At 43.0% G+C, this 16,477-nt stretch overlaps 1 protein-coding gene across 13 annotated transcripts in view; it reads left to right on the top strand.

The window, feature by feature from the left end:
- The window catches only part of DAB2IP (DAB2 interacting protein), a 728,988-nt gene that overhangs the window by 686,453 nt on the left and 26,058 nt on the right, over positions 1-16,477 (top strand). The gene's annotated exons all lie outside the window — the stretch shown is intronic.

Raw genomic sequence — 16,477 nt, 5'->3', positions numbered from 1 at the left:
AAAGAAAGGAAAAAAAAAAAAAAAAAAAAAAAGAAATATGTGCAGATCTCCTGACAGTGGCCCAGCTGGGCAGGGATGACTAAATTGTGGAGTTTGGCTCCAGTTTGGCCTGTGAGGGTCATTCAATGTCAGCGCTGCCTTCTCACTATATATGGAAAAACGTATTTTATCTGTAATGAATTTGTAGCTGCATTAATAATTCTGCAAATATTGATATAAAAATCAATTCTCCCTCCTTCCCTGTGCAGATGTGTTCAGAATAATTCACGCTACGGATTCAGGAGACACACTCAGATATATATTCTCTTATACCAGTGCAGCATACAAATGGGGCATTCCTAATAATTCTGCTTGTTTTATCTATTTACGCTCAGGAAAGTAAGATTGATTTATGAAAAGACGCTCTGATTCTTCTGTGTAAAATGTGCTTTCTGATAACAATTTTTGGTGGGATACCACAAGGAATTGCATATTAGGAAACTTGGCACACATTTTTTTGTGTCACGCCTACCCCTAGCATAGGTGGTCAGGCACTATAGCTGGTTCTGTGCTCTTCACCTATAGCAGCCCCCTTTCCCATAAGGCAAGCAGGTGTCAGAAGTATTTGGGGTAGGTAGAGGCCACCTTTTTTGGTTGTCCTACAACGGACTCAAAGTGGGTTAAGAGTTAAAAAATCAGGATGGCAGCTACTTAAGTGCATATGTCCTCTCCAGTTGCTTAGAAGAACTGCACAGCAATCTGCTTAAACACATATTGTCTAATTTTAGCAGTGTTTTCAGTATTTAGTATTTTTGTGGGGTTGGACGTGGCCATTTGGGGTCCATGGGATGAGCAGCTTTAGTGCAAATTGTCGCACCTGATTGCACTCCCTTCTCTGAGAAGAGCCTCAAGAGCTGTGGTAGCGCTTAGAGAAGCATTGAGCTTGGCGCTCGTGCAGGAACCACGAAGCTAGGAGCTTGTGGGGATATTAAAAAGCCTATGCAGGTATTGGCAGGTAGGGACAGAGAGACATAAGTAAGATAGGGAACTCCCTTCCAAACACCCAGACAATTGAGTGGTAAGTGTTTATGTATGTACATTTGTGAATAACCTTAAAGTGATAAGGGCTTATTTTATGCATGCAACTAGTAATTGTTAAGTAGCTTTATTGATAAGTTTCTAGGGACTGTCAAGGCGCACTGCGTTCCTCTGCAAAGCTTCGCCTGCCAGAGGTCTTGCGAATGCCAGTAGGCAGCTTGACACAGTCAATATAGCATATTTTTTGAGTGCGACAACCTTAAATATTGAGAGAGATGCTTGGCTGGTTGACCACCCTAGCCAGAGAGTAGTTGCGCTCTCAGAAATACATAGGCCTGTTATCATAATCTGTTATTTTTTTTTTCTTCCTAGATGAAGGATTCCTTAGGTAAAGGGAGGGTCTCACATTTATCTATAGCATCATGTATGGTGTTAAGAAAATATATATTGTTATAGAAATTACTAAGCACAGCAAACAGGTACAGACAGAGTGGCCTAAAGGCAGTCCAGGTTCAGGCAGGCAATGTTCAGAGAGTAGTCGGGGTCAAATTCATGGTCAAAAGGCAGGCAGAGTTCAAAGAGTATTCCAGAGTCCAGTCCGAGGATTACTAACAAAGAGACCCAAACTAGCTGGCAGGGCAGGGATTGAGCAAAGGTAAAGGTCAAGGCACAGAAACAAGGCAGATAAATAGGGAGCTTGAAGTACGTGTTGCAAACACTGGCATCTGCATGACACTAAGAGCTTGGCAGGCTTAAAACAGGTTTGGACTCCATCCAGAGGCTGTATTTACACCAATCACCCTGCAGGTGGACAATCAGACAGGGAGAGTGAAGCTCAGCCAAAACCAGGATGCTGGAATGAGACCATCAGCTGCCTTGGAACAGGAGTGTGAGGCTGGCCATACATTGTAAAATTTTCTTGTACAATGTTCCTTTAGATTTACCAAAACGATATAATATGAGGTCAAACTTAAACACTTTCAATTTGTATGCAATCAGGCAGGTCCTTGCAGTACATAATTGAAGGTAAATCTAAAGGAAATTGAACAAGAAAATTGTATAATGTATGGCCAGCATTACATGGTCCTGACACTTAGTAAAAGCAAATAATGGATATAAAACTTTGACCGTTTACAAGCAGAAAGTAGGGGATTAGAGTGATCAAGACACAGACTCAAACAGTAGGCACCATCATCCCTTAAAATAAACAGAGAAGAAAAACCATATTGGGGACTATGGGACTTTAAGGGTGCTTATTAATACAAATAGATATCACACTAAATTTAATTTAAAAATATATTTTTATTACAGAAAAGAATAACATTAAAAAAAGTCACTTCCTTCATACAGTTTTCCATGCAATCATTCTACATGTTTCGCCTTACGCCTTCTTCAGGAAAATACGTGGACTTTATATCTAGTAAATAGATACAAAGATAAATCGGCAAAAAGAAAAAAATACATATGTAAAAGAAGAAAATTCCATAAGAACACGTTAAAGTACATGCATTAATACACACATAGATGCATCCGTGGAGATAGCAAGAATTTCCCAACCAGAAGTTTTAGCCCCAATGTTTTGGGGACTCAGAGCCGGATCTACAGTGGGTAACTGATATCAGAGCGAATTTCTGGTCACAAATGGTCCCGCCTGCAGGAATCTCCCAACTAAGCCGGATCACCCACAGAGAGAGGTATAAATAATTTGCATATGATTTTAAAACCAGTGTTTCCTGTGAATCAATCAAAAATGTAAGTATGACATGTCAATCTTAGTGCATGTCTATATTTAATTAGGATATTAAATCCTTCAACAGAAAAAAGGGGTATATGCTTACATAAGACACTTCTTTTAACCACTTAAGGACCAGCCTCGTTTTGGATTTTAGGTGTTTACATGTTTAAAACAGTTTTTTTTGCTAGAAAATTACCCCCAAACATTATATATTGTTTTTTTTTCCTAACACCCTAGAGAATAAAATGGCAGTCAATGCAATACTTTTTTTTGCACTGTATTTGCGCAGCGGTCTTATAAGCGCACTTTTTTTGGAAAAAATTCACTTTTTTGAATAAAAAAATAAGACAACAGTAAAGTTAGCCCAATTTTTTTTTACATTGTGAAATATAATGTTACGCCAAGTAAATTGATACCCAACATGTCACGCTTCAAAATTGCGCCCGCTCGTGGAATGGGGTCAAACTTTTACCCTCAAAAATCTCCATAGGCGACGTTTAAAAAATTCTACAGGTTGCATGTTTTGCGTTACAGAGGAGGTCTAGGGCTAGAATTATTGCTTTTGCTCTACCAATCGCGGCTATACCTCACATGTGTGGTTTGACCACTGTTTTCATATGCAGGCGCTACTCACGTATGCATTCGCTTCTGCGCGCAAGCTCGTCGGGACGGGGGTTTTTTTTTTAAAAAAATGTTTATTTTTATTATTTATTTTACATGATTTTATTTATTTTTACACAGTTTAAAAAAAAATTGTGTCACTTTTATTCCTATTACAAGGAATATAAACTTCCCTTTTAATAGATAAAAGCATGACAGGACCTCTTAAGTATGAGATCTGGGGTCAAAAAGACCTCAGATCTCATATTTACACTAAAATGCAATTAAAAAAAAAAGTCATTTAAAAAAATGACATTGAAAAAAATGTGCCTTTAAGACGTATGGGCGGAAGTGACGTTTTGACGTCGCTTCCACCCAGCAGTGTCATGGAGACGAGTGGGCACCATCTTAGCCTCACTTGTCTCCAGGCACAGCACGGAGAAGGACGCAATTGCCTCCGCCGCTACCGACGGCTCCGGTAAGCGTCAGAGGGCACCGGATCGCGGCGGGAGGGGGGGCCCTCTCCCGCCACCGATAAAAGTGATCTCGCGGCAAATCTGCTGCAGAGACCACTTTTATCTTAAAACCGACCGCCGCACGAAAACGGGGATACCGGGGTTATGGCAGCTAGCTGCTGCCATAACAACGATATCCGCCGCCCACGTTTGCACGTACATCGGCGTGCGGCGGTCGGCAAGTGGTTAAATGGATAACTGGGAGCCTATGATCCCATGCAGCTAACAGCAATGATTATCTAGGCTGTATAGAGCCAGAGTCAGGTCTCTGCAAGTAAGGTAACATTAGGACATAAGAGAGACAGTATAGTTGTAATAAGGTCCCTTATAAATTCAATCATTTAAGAATTCCTGCTTATATGATAGAGGAAAAACTCGTCTTCACATGCTCTTTAGTTCATGGATACAAAGACTTCAAAGCAAAATGGAATATAGAAGCGACCATAAATGAAGAAAATGAATCTGCAGGTGAAAATGAAAGAGGGGAATAAAGCCTTAAATATACCACACCTTTTATTACGTAATGCAATGAAATTGCAGTGCATGTGAAAGGTGCTGTCAATAAGTTCCATAGATCTACCTGTTAACAGCTGCATGAGGTGTAGGGCTCCCAGGTACTCCAGCAGCATAAATGACGCCGCATGGGTCCATTTATACCCCTCCCCAGTGCGTCAGGTGGGCGCGATATGTGACGTCATACTGTGATGACACAAAGCGGACGCTGTAGAGGAATGCTGTATCACAGAGGGAGAGCCGCCTCTCCACCGAAGTCCTGCCCCGCGCCAACGGCCGACAGAGGGGCCACCGCACACAGACACGCCCTGAGGGCATGCCGAGTGCGGTGACACCATCACATACATCAGCCGCTCATCCGCAAAGCCATGTTACCGTGAGAGCTGACGTCCCACCGGTAAAAAGCAGCACCTCATTTCCGGACACACAGGGATGCTTCTGTTTCCATGGGAGCACAGCAAGTGATCCCTTGAGGTCAGGGATCATACTGTTGTGGGCCCCTGGGCGTCCGTGCGGGGATCCTATGGCAAATAGGTGGAGGAGGCCCACAAGACACCATGCCCGATGATGCGCTCTAGATGAGGAAAAATAAATATTTAAAAAAAAAGAGAAAAGAAAAGGATTGATTAAAATTTCTAGTGTATAAGGGATGGTTCAAGATAAATATGGGAATCCTTCCAGGAACATGGGTGTATCTTTACAACAATACATATATTCAAGTTATAATACAGGTAAATAGATATATCACATTGAGCTCTTATCTAATAATTCCTAATAAGTGCCCCTCTGCACAAAGAGGGATATTAGAGGGGATTCAATAAAGACCCCCAAAAGTGATCAGTATCGCAGCATGGCATTTATAGGAAAGTGGGCAGACAGGGACGTATGGAAATAATCCATACTGATGGCATTAGGGGACTGGGGTAAGAGAGAACCATAAAATTGGCATCTAAAACTATAAAAAGGGCTTGTAGCTAAAGCCCTCATTTAAACCTGGACATCTGGTTGCCTGTAATAAGTAAATCCACTTCGCTTCAAGCTGTAATAGCTTTTTGTCAATATCCCCACCCCTTTCGTGTGTGATATGGTCTAAGGTGAAAGAAAACAATCATTTTCAAATTATGGTTGTGGTGGTACAATCCCATATGTCTGCTAATGGGGGTTTCCATTTTGCGTTTAGAAATCACAGAAACATGGTCCCTAATTCTGCAAAAAAAGAGCGTTTTATTTTGCCCACATAGAATGCTCTATAGCAACACTTCATTATATAGACCGCACCGACAGATTGGAAAGTAATTCTATGTCTGGGCATCCATGAAGTGTTGTTGGGGAGACCGATGCTTACTCCTCTCAGAATAAATGGGGAGTAATTATAGTTACCACATGGGTATGTGCCTGGTTTATCTGTTTTACTCATCTTATTCCCAATATGATGACTTGCTACCATAGTGTCTTTAATAGATTTTGACCTTTTCTGGATAGGGTTTAATAAATTTATTGATTTTTTTATCTCCAGTGAGAAGGTACCAGAACTTCCTATAGACATTAATTGATCCAGAAACCTTCCCATGTTGTCTGTTGTATTTAGTAACTATCCTTGTTGATCCAGATTGTGTCTCTCTTCTTGGTTTGTAGATCAATGAATTTGTCTTGAATTCTTACTTTGTTATAGGCCTTCTTGAGGCAAGTCCTGTTGTAGCCCCTCACAAGTAAACGTTCACGCAACATTAGAACCTTCCCTCGTAAAGTCTTCCTCTAGTGTGCAAATACACCTCAATCTGAGGTACTGACTATATGGAATACTTCTAATTAGAGGTTGACCGATATATCGGCTGATATTTGGCCATTTTTGATAAATCGGCATGGGCCGATTATTATCTAAATTAGGCCGATATTTAACACTGGGCGCCGTTCCTCCTCCCCTCTCCACACTCAGCGCAGCGCTTGATGCTTGCCAGAGCCACTGAGTGTGTGAAACTGACAGGTAACACAGAGGAGAGAGAGAGATTTGTCAGAATTGAGGTTGATGTCGGGGGTGGGCGGGACCCGGCCGGGGTGGGCGGCACCCAGCAGCTATCAAACACAGCCAATAGGATGGGATCTGGGTGGGCCGCTATGTGTATGTGGCCCCGCCCTCTTCTTAAGCAGCCCAATCATTGGCTGCTGTTTGATAGCTGCTGGGTCCCGTCCACCCTGGCCGGTTCCCGCCCACCCCGACATTAAGCTCAATTCTGACAGCTCCTCTCTGTTAGTTTCACACACAGTTTACACTTGGCTCAGTGTGAAACCCGTCAGTGCCACCTGCCAGTGCCACCGCCAACCAGTGCCACCTGCCAATGCCAACCAGTGCCACCAAGCCAATCAATGCCACCTGCCAGTGCCAATAGTGCCACCTGCCAGTTCCAAACCAGTGCCACCTCCCAATGCCTGCCACTGCCAATCAGTGCCACCTGCCAGTGCCACCTAGTGCCTGCCAATGCCACCGCCAATCAGTGCCAACCAATGCCTCCTCGAACCAGTGCCACCTGTCAGTGCCAACCAGTGCCACTGCCAATCAGTGCCACCTGCCAGTGTCATCTGTCAGTGCTACCTGCCAATCAGTGCCACGTGCCAGCGCCACCTGCCAGTGCCAACTGTCAGTTCCAAACCAGTGCCACGTGCCAACCAGTGCCACCTGCCAGTGCCATCTGTCAGTTGCAAACCAGTGCCACCTGCCAGTGCCGACCAGTGCCATTTGCTAGTGCCAATAAGTGCCACCTACCAGTTCCAAACCAGTGCCACCTGCCTGTTCCAAACCAGTACCACCTGCCTAAGCCAACCAGTGCCACCTGCCACAGCCAACCAGTGCCATCTGTACTGAGGACATCAAGTGTGTGGTAGAGTGACAGGAGCAAGCAGGGAGGAGTGGGTGAGGTTTTTTGTTTATAACCACTTGAGCCCCGGACCATTATGCTGCCTAAGGACCAGAGGTCTTTTTCCAATTTGGCACTGCCTCGCTTTAACTGCTAATTGCGCGGTCATGCAATGCTGTACCCAAACGAAATTTGCGTCCTTTTCTTCCCACAAATAGAGCTTTCTTTTGATGGTATTTGATCACCTCTGCAGTTTTTATTTTTGCGCTATAAACGGAAAAAGACCGAAAATTTTGAAAAAAAATGATATTTTCTACTTTTTGTTATAAAAAAAATCCAATAAACTAAATTTTAGTCATACATTTAGGCCAAAATGTATTCGGCCACATGTCTTTGGTAAAAAAAATGTCAATAAGCGTATATTTATTGGTTTGCGCAAAAGTTATAGCGTCTACAAACTAGGGTACATTTTCTGTAATTTACACAGCTTTTAGTTTATGACTGCCTATGTCATTTCTTGAGGTGCTAAAATGGCAGGGCAGTACAAAACCCCCCCAAATGACCCCATTTTGGAAAGTAGACACCCCAAGGAAATTGCTGAGAGGCATGTTGAACCCATTGAATATTTATTTTTTTTGTCCCAAGTGATTGAATAATGACAAAAAAAAAAAATATTTACAAAAAGTTGTCACTAAATGATATATTGCTCACACAGGCCATGGGCCTATGTGGAATTGCACCCCAAAATACATTCAGCTGCTTCTCCTGAGTATGGTGATACCACATGTGTGGGACTTTTTGGGAGCCTAGCCGCGTACGGGACCCCGAAATCCAATCACCGCCTTCAGGATTTCTAAGGGTGAAAATTTTTGATTTCACTCTTCACTGCATATCACAGTTTCGGAGGCCATGGAATGCCCAGGTGGCACAAAACCCCCCCAAATGACCCCATTTTGGAAAGTAGACACCCCAAGCTATTTGCTGAGAGGCATGGTGAGTATTTTGCAGCTCTCATTTGTTTTTGAAAATGAAGAAAGACAAGAAAAAACATTTTTTTTTTTCTTTTTTCAATTTTCAAAACTTTGTGACAAAAAGTGAGGTCTGCAAGATACTCGCTATACCTCTCAGCAAATAGCTTTGGGTGTCTACTTTCCAAAATGGGGTCATTTGGGGGGGTTTTGTGCCACCTGGGCTTTCCATGGCCTCCGAAACTGTGATAGGCAGTGAAGAGTGAAATCAAAAATTCACGCCCTTAGAAAGCCTGAAGGCGGTGCTTGGTTTTCGGGGTCCCGTACGCGGCTAGGCTCCCAAAAAGTCTCACACATGTGGTATCCCCGTACTCAGGAGAAGCAGCAGAATGTATTTTGGGGTGTAATTTCACATATTCCCATGGCATGTTTGAGCAATATATCATTTAGTGACAACTTTGTGCAAAAAAAAAAAAAAATTTGTCTCTTTCCCGCAACTTGTGTCGCAATATAAAATATTCCATGGACTCGACATGCCTCTCAGCAAATAGCTTGGGGTGTCTACTTTCCAAAATGGGGTCATTTGGGGGGGTTTTGAACTGTCCTGGCATTTTATGCACAACATTTAGAAGCTTATGTCACACATCACTCACTCTTCTAACCACTTGAAGACAAAGCCCTTTCTGACACTCATTGTTTACATGAAAAAGTTTTTTTTTTTTTTTGCAAAAAAATTACTTTGAACCCCCAAACATTATATATTTTTTTAAAGCAAATGCCCTACAGATTAAAATGGTGGGTGTTTCATTTTTTTTTTTCACACAGTATTTGCGCAGCGATTTTTCAAACGCATTTTTGGGGGAAAAAAACACACTTTTTAAAATTTGAATGCACTAAAACACACTATATTGCCCAAATGTTTGATGAAATAAAAAAGATGATCTTAGGCCGAGTACATGGATACCAAACATGACATGCTTTAAAATTGCGCACAAACGTGCAGTGGCAACAAAATAAATACATTTTTAAAAGCCTTTAAAAGCCTTTACAGGTTACCACTTTAGATTTACAGAGGAGGTCTACTGCAAAAATCCCTCGATCTGACCTTCGCGGCGATACCTCACATGCATGGTGCAATTGCTGTTTACGTTTGACGACAGACCGCCGCTTGCGTTTGCCTTAGCGCGAGAGCAGGGGGCGACAGGGGTGTTTTTTTTTTTTTTGGCTTTTTTATCTTATTTTTAAACTGTTCCTTTCATTTTTTTTTTTTTAATCATTTTTATTGTTATCTCGGGGAATGTAAATATCCCCTATGATAGCAATAGGTAGTGACAGGTACTCTTTTTTGAAAAAATTGGGGTCTATTAGACCCTAGATCTCTCCTCTGCCCTCAAAGCATCTGACGACACCAAGATCGGTGTGATAAAATGCTTCCCCAATTTCCCAATGGCGCTATTTACATCCGGCGAAATCTAAGTCATAAAATGCTCGTAGCTTCCGGTTTCTTAGGCCATAGAGATGTTTGGAGCCACTCTGGTCTCTGATCAGCTCTATGGTCAGCTGGCTGAATCACCGGCTGCATTCTCAGGTTCCCTGTTGAGACAGGAGAGCCAGAGAAAAACACGGAAGACGGTGGGGGGGGCATTCCCTCCTACGGCTTGTAAAAAAAAAAACCAAGATGATACCTAAACCTGCAGGCATCATTCTGGTATAACCATTCAAAGTCGTGAATGGCGTACCTGAAGACAAAAAAATGGTTAACAATAAAGCACAGTAAACGGTAAAGTATAAAAAATTGCATACCTGAAAAGCAAACATGATAAAACATAATAACAATAAAACATTGCAGAATAGAATACAGTAAAAAAGAGCAGAACAATAGAGAGAGAGAATAGAGAGAGAGAGAACAATGAAACGACAACTTTTTTTTATTTTATATATTTATTTTTTTTTTTTTTTACACTTTTTTTGTAACTAACTTTTATAACGGTAACCGGTTCCAGGTTCGGGTCTCTCAAAATGCAATGGCATCTTGGGAGACCCTGTGAAAGTGTGCCTAGTCTGTGCAATGCTGTACCCTACGCTAATACTCAACTAGTGAATGGTAGCGTTCAAAACATTCACCAATGCAAAGACCAGCATTGTCAGGACAGGAGGGACAATAATAGCGGGTGTCACGCCTATATCCGCGCTTGCTGCAGACACATCTTTTTTGGGGGGGTTTGTTGGGTAGGGGTACTCGGGAGGACATAAAGAAAATGCCTATCATGCAGCCGACTGCATTTGGTTGGGGATGTGAATGGTGGAAGTACGGGCGCTGCAGAAGCGGTGGGTTCCCAATTAGGATTGGCGAATGCAGCAGGAAGGGCATTATGGGCACGACGGGCCTGTGTTTGTCTTCTTGGTGGCAGCACGACACTACTTGTGCTTGCCACCTCACCAGCTTGAACTGCACTTATGGGACTCGCCACGTCACCAAGTGTTACTGCAGTGCTGGTTTGACTACGACCGGGGTGTACTAGGCCGCTGGCGCTTGCCAGTTCAATAAAAAGCTACCAAAAAAACTGTTAGCGATCGCAGGGATCAGGCCTGACTCTGCGAACGCTGCAGTTATGCGTTAAGTGTTTTGTAAGTGACAGTGATCGATCGATACTGCACTTGGGTGGGCTGGGCCGGGCGGAGGGGCAAAATGCAGGTGCTAGCAGGTATCTGGGCTGATCCCGCTAACACTGCGTTTTTGGGAACCCTAAACTGCTGGGGACGCCAGTATAGATCTGATCGGATCAGATATTGATCCGTTCAGATACTATACCACTAAGGGAGGCGTATGCTGCGTGCGTGGGTGTTAGCGGTACTGGCGCTAATCTGACGCTGCCTGGGGCTGGTGCTTGCCAGTTCACCAAAATGCTACCAAAAAAACTGTTAGCGATCGCAGGGATCAGGCCTGACTCTGCGAACGCTGCAGTTATGCGTTTAGTGTTTTGTAAGTGACAGTGATTGATCGATACTGCACTTGGGTGGGCTGGGCTGTGCCGGGCGGAGGGGCAAAACGCAGGTGCTAGCAGGTATCTGGGCTGATCCCGCTAACACTGCGTTTTTGGGAACCCTAAACTGCTGGGGACGCTAGTATAGATCTGATCGGATCAGATATTGATCCGATCAGATACTATACCACTAAGGGAGGCGTATGCTGCGTGCGTGGGTGTTAGCGGTACTGGCGCTAATCTGACGCTGCCTGGGGCGACGCATATCACCGCCGGGCGATCAGGGGGCTAAATCTTTATTCGGTAATAAACGGCGGGTGCCCTGACACTATAAAAAATAAACAAACTAACCAGCGTCACCCGTAACACTTATACGGTGATCAGTGGTGAAAGGGTTAACTAGGGGGCCATCAAGGGGTTAAAACATTTATTAGGTAGTATATGGGGGTCCCTGACGCTATAAAACGCTGACGGCGAACCTAAATATTTACGTCCCTAACTAGCGTCACCAGCGACACTAATACAGCGATCAGAAAAATGATCGCTTAGCGACACTGGTGACAGGGGGTGATCAAGGGGTTAAAACTTTATTAGGGGGGGTTAGGGGGGTATCCTAGACCTACAGGGGGCTAATACTAACTGTCCCAACACTGTAACTGTCACAAACTGACACCAATGCAGTAATCAGAAAAAAAAAAACTGCTGGTGTCAGTTTGTGACGGGGGGGTGATTGGGGGGGGATCGGGGGGCGATCGGGGGGGGATCGGGGTGTTTTGTGTGCCTGGCATGTTCTACTGTGTGTGTGTGTAGTGTTGTGCACTCACATACCTGTCTTCTCTCCTCGGGCCGGAACGGAAATTACCGAGCCGAGGAGAGATGACATCATTTCCTTTGCTGCTGTTTAGCATACAGCAGCAAAGGAATGATTCGATTGGCCGGCGGCGATCGCGAGGGGGGGGCCACGAACGGATGGCCTCCCCCTCACCTCCGATCGCCGTGGGACAAAAGACGACCGCCTCGGGCACCGGGGGGGGTCCGATTGGACCCCCCACCCGCGGAAGGCAAATCACGTACATGTACGTGATTTTGCCTGTCCGTGCCGCCTTGCCGACGTACATCGGCGTGAGGCGGTCGTCAAGTGGTTAATCGGCCTAAAATATCGGCAACAAAAATCGGCATCATATATCGGCCATCGGCTGCCCCAATTTCCAAATAGCGGTATAGGCATCGGCCAGAGAAAAACCCATATCAGTTGACCTCTACTTCTAATCAATGGCTTGGAATGCGAGCTGGTTGCATGTAGCAATGTATTTCCGGCAGATGGCTTTCTGTATAGGGTTGAGCATAAAGTTCTTACTTCATTCAGGAAGATTTCAACATCAAGAAATGTTATTTTTTCCTGACTGTAGCTATATATAAATTTTAAACTATAGGTATTATGTTGTAGAGTCTCCAGAAATACATTTAGCTCATCTTTTGATCCTGCCCAAACCATGAAGACTTTGTCTATATAACGATGCCAAGATAGTATATTACTGAATTCTGCAGCTCTCTTTAGAACATAGATCACGCTCCCACCCCCCCAGGTACAGGTTGGCATAGGAGGGGGCACAGCCCGCCCCATAGCCACCCCCTGCACCTGGAGGTAGTGGGATCGTTTAAATACAAAGACATTATTCATGAGAATAAAACTCAGCATTTCAATTTCAAAATCGTTGTACTAACGGGAATCTGTGTCCCTTTCATCAAGAAAACCACGTATTACTTATATTCCTCACATGTGTGGAATGGAATTTTATAGCGCCTCGATTTACAAGTCTGTTTACAAGCAGACTTTCCAGTTTAGCAAGTTGCGGCACTATTGGTTGTATGTGGTAACAATGTGCTGGCCTGCAACAGTAACCAATAGCATGATCAGCTTACTAATTGGCAGATTGGTGAATGTTAATTTCTGATTGACTGTTATATTGTGCGCATTGCTTTCCGCACTGCCCCATTGAAGTAGGTTTTGTCTGCATAAATTAAGTTCAGTTTACTCTGTATGAGCTATGCTCACTGTTTATCCAGCATGGGTTGGATTTAATTAAAGTGATGCAGCTGGAGGTATGCATTTACTGTAATGTATTTGCAAAACACATCCAGATGCTGCATGTACTGGAAGAAGTGCAACCAATGGGTAATTCAGGCACTATAGAAAATAAATACTTCAGATAAGGGCAGGGTAGATTTCAGCGATAGCGACAAGTACAGAACCATATGGGAGTGACATGTTTGCTGCTAGCCATGTGTAATGGGCCTATATAAATTTTGGTAAAGAGCACTCTTTAAAACACCAAGTGCAATTTGTTTTATATAGGACCAAAGCCCAAATCTGAGTCCAACTTGGCCTTTGTTCATATGGTCACAGTTACAGTTCAAAATATTCAAAAAAAGAGAAGGGAAAGAAGGCATGCAGCTAATAAGTTTCTGTTCTTCACTGCTTTGATTTTATCTGTAATGTTGAAGTGTTCCTAGAATTACAATAGCTAAAATTACAACTGCTCATGCATCAGTTTCTGACAAAAGCCCTCCACCTTCTTGTTCATTCATATTTTTTTTTTTTTTTTGTAAATTCTTTTTATTGAAAATTTTTTTTACTGTGGAGGTACAAAACGGGGCAATTGGGGCATACCCTGGCCAAATGGAGCGCATAGCCATGTGCATATCAGCATACAACTCACAATGCATCTCAAGACTAAACACATTCTAACTACAGTTAAAATTACTAACAATGCATCTAGTACCCAGTTTCAACATGGTAGGATGTTAATAGGATATATCTGTTCTTGTAGGACCTCTCATCCCTCTCATCTGTCAGAGCCAGATGTTGAAAGGACAGCTAGGGTTGAGTGAAGTCACTCAACCTCTGGACTGACTCCACCGCCCACCGGACCCCCTTGTTCATTCATATTTAACTACACTAAACAATTTCTGCTTTCCTGTGGTCCGAAATGTTTCTGTTCATCCCTATTAGGGCTCCATGCATACTGGATTAAAAAAATGTCAGTGCCCTGGGCAAAAAAAAAAAGAAACGCTAATTTTGAGCATTTCCTTGGCCCAGCGTTTAGGAGTATTTAGCGTATTTTGTTCTGCCAGAAAACTGCTCTCAAAAACACAAAACAGAAGGGTTTTTTCTGCTTCTAAATGCTGAGCTTAAAATATGCCTCTAAACCAGTGGTCACCAAACTGTGGCCCGGAGGCTAGATGCAGCCCTTGGGGCACTATTCCTCCCAATGACACCAATGATGGCGCTTTAGTCCTCCTATTGATACCAACGATGGTGCACTATTACTCCGATTAATACCAATGATGGGATAGTATTCCTCCGCCTAATACTATTGATGGGGCACTATTCCTCGGCCTAATACCATTGATGGGGCATTGTTTACTCCCACTGACACCAGGACATTTTCTGGTCCCACTGGCCACAGTCCAGCCCCCCTAAAGTTTGAAGGACAGTAAACCAGCCATTTGTTTATAAAGTTTGGAGACCCCTGCTCTAAACGACCTAATGTGCATGAACACATAGGATAACATTAGCTGCTTATACAGGCATAACGCTAAACTCCTCTAGAAGCAGTGTATTTTTAAGCCTGGGTGCATGGACCCTTACAATGATCATGATTCTGCAATATATAATTGACATTGCAGTTCTTATTCTGCTTATGCTTGTCATTTACATGGGGTGACACGAGATGATGAATTTCTTGTGTAATTGCTGGAGACTGGGCACCTCTAGAAGTTCACAGTCCCCTTCCAGGTCATGTGTCCACCTTCAGCTTACGAATATGTGAAAAATGATTGTCTGGCATCTCTTCATTAACCTGATCACCTCTCCAATTCCATCCTGCAAGGAAGGAACCATAAATGAGTTCTTACTTATCACTTCTCGTCAGGCTTCCACTTTTCTCCTAAAATATCTCCCCTACACGCTGTGATACTGTGAGTGCAAAAATATCAATCCATTACAGTCTGATAGTTAGAAAGTCCTTGTGACAGTCCAGACATGAGTTGTGGAATGCTGAGTGTTTTAGATTCTCCTTTTGGAAATAACATCCATTTACCCTTCTTCACAATTGTTTCTTCTCTGGCTGTAGACTTTTTATTTAGAAGCAGAATGATAATAGCAGATAAAATTCTCTAAGCATTAGCTTAGATTGGAGTGCCTGAGTATGCAGAATTTGAACTGAACACTTTTGGTCCTGTAGAATTTGCACTGTGGGGTCTGATTATAAGAAGTTAGATTTTTGCTTAGAAAATTTCTTTATTGGTTTGTCTTATATTTTGTCTAAATTGTGCTGGTCAGTTTCAAATGCTTTGTAATGAATGTGGCTAACCCAGCTTTAGGAACCGAACCGTTAATCCTCATGTACAATGTATGTTTTTACAATTCCAGTTTGATGCTCAGGAATTACTGAGTGGCCTGGTTATATCACAGTTAAGTAGCTGTATCTTGTCTTCCATATATAAAATATGCTGCAGAGCTGAGGTGCCTCCTGCGTCCACCTTATAGTGTGTGTTCACCATAGAGGGTAATGGATGAACATGGGAGATTTTTCCCACCCAGCAACCATCAGGCTGTATCAGTGGTGATGTCCTGTTATCAACATGTGACCAACGCTGGACAGCAGTTTAACTATAGATCATGTTAGCAATACTGTAGCCAAGCAGTTGTAGAGAAGAATCTGAACTTTTTGGCCGTTTTTATTTTGGAATCCTGAGGTTATTTTGTTGTCATTGCATTATGACTAGGAACAGTAACTGAAAATGAATGGGTAATTCCATATCTAGAGCTTTATTAGACAGTCTACTTTCATGTAAAATACCTAAATATTGTTGTGTATAGCAGCTCTACGCAGCGCAGTGAGAAAGACCTTCAAAGTTGGTGAATGTTGATTGCTGTGATACTGACAAGTTCCCCTTGTGTTGCACACAATATTCAATGATGAAAGAGAAGCGGAGTAATAAAATCATAATAGCCTGATGGGTTTTGTTGCCATCATGTATGCCAGTGTCTGTGTGCTAGATCTAGGCTAGTTTCTGGTATCATGTCTGTCCCAGGATTGTCCCCAGGACATGTATTGTTTCTCACTCTCCACAAGAGCTTCAAAAGGATAACTGTCACCACTCTGAAAATAAAGTGTACAATTATTAGGACAATGCTATTATATGCACCCTATTGATCCTGGAGATATTTAGTGTATTGCAAATAGAGGTTTGATGAATATTTTTGTGGTATGTTGTCTGGTCTTTA

This window comes from Aquarana catesbeiana, linkage group LG09, assembly GCF_042186555.1.
Source record: "Aquarana catesbeiana isolate 2022-GZ linkage group LG09, ASM4218655v1, whole genome shotgun sequence".
In the NCBI taxonomy this organism is placed as follows: domain Eukaryota; kingdom Metazoa; phylum Chordata; class Amphibia; order Anura; family Ranidae; genus Aquarana; species Aquarana catesbeiana.
This window is presented reverse-complemented; position numbering and strand designations above follow the sequence as displayed.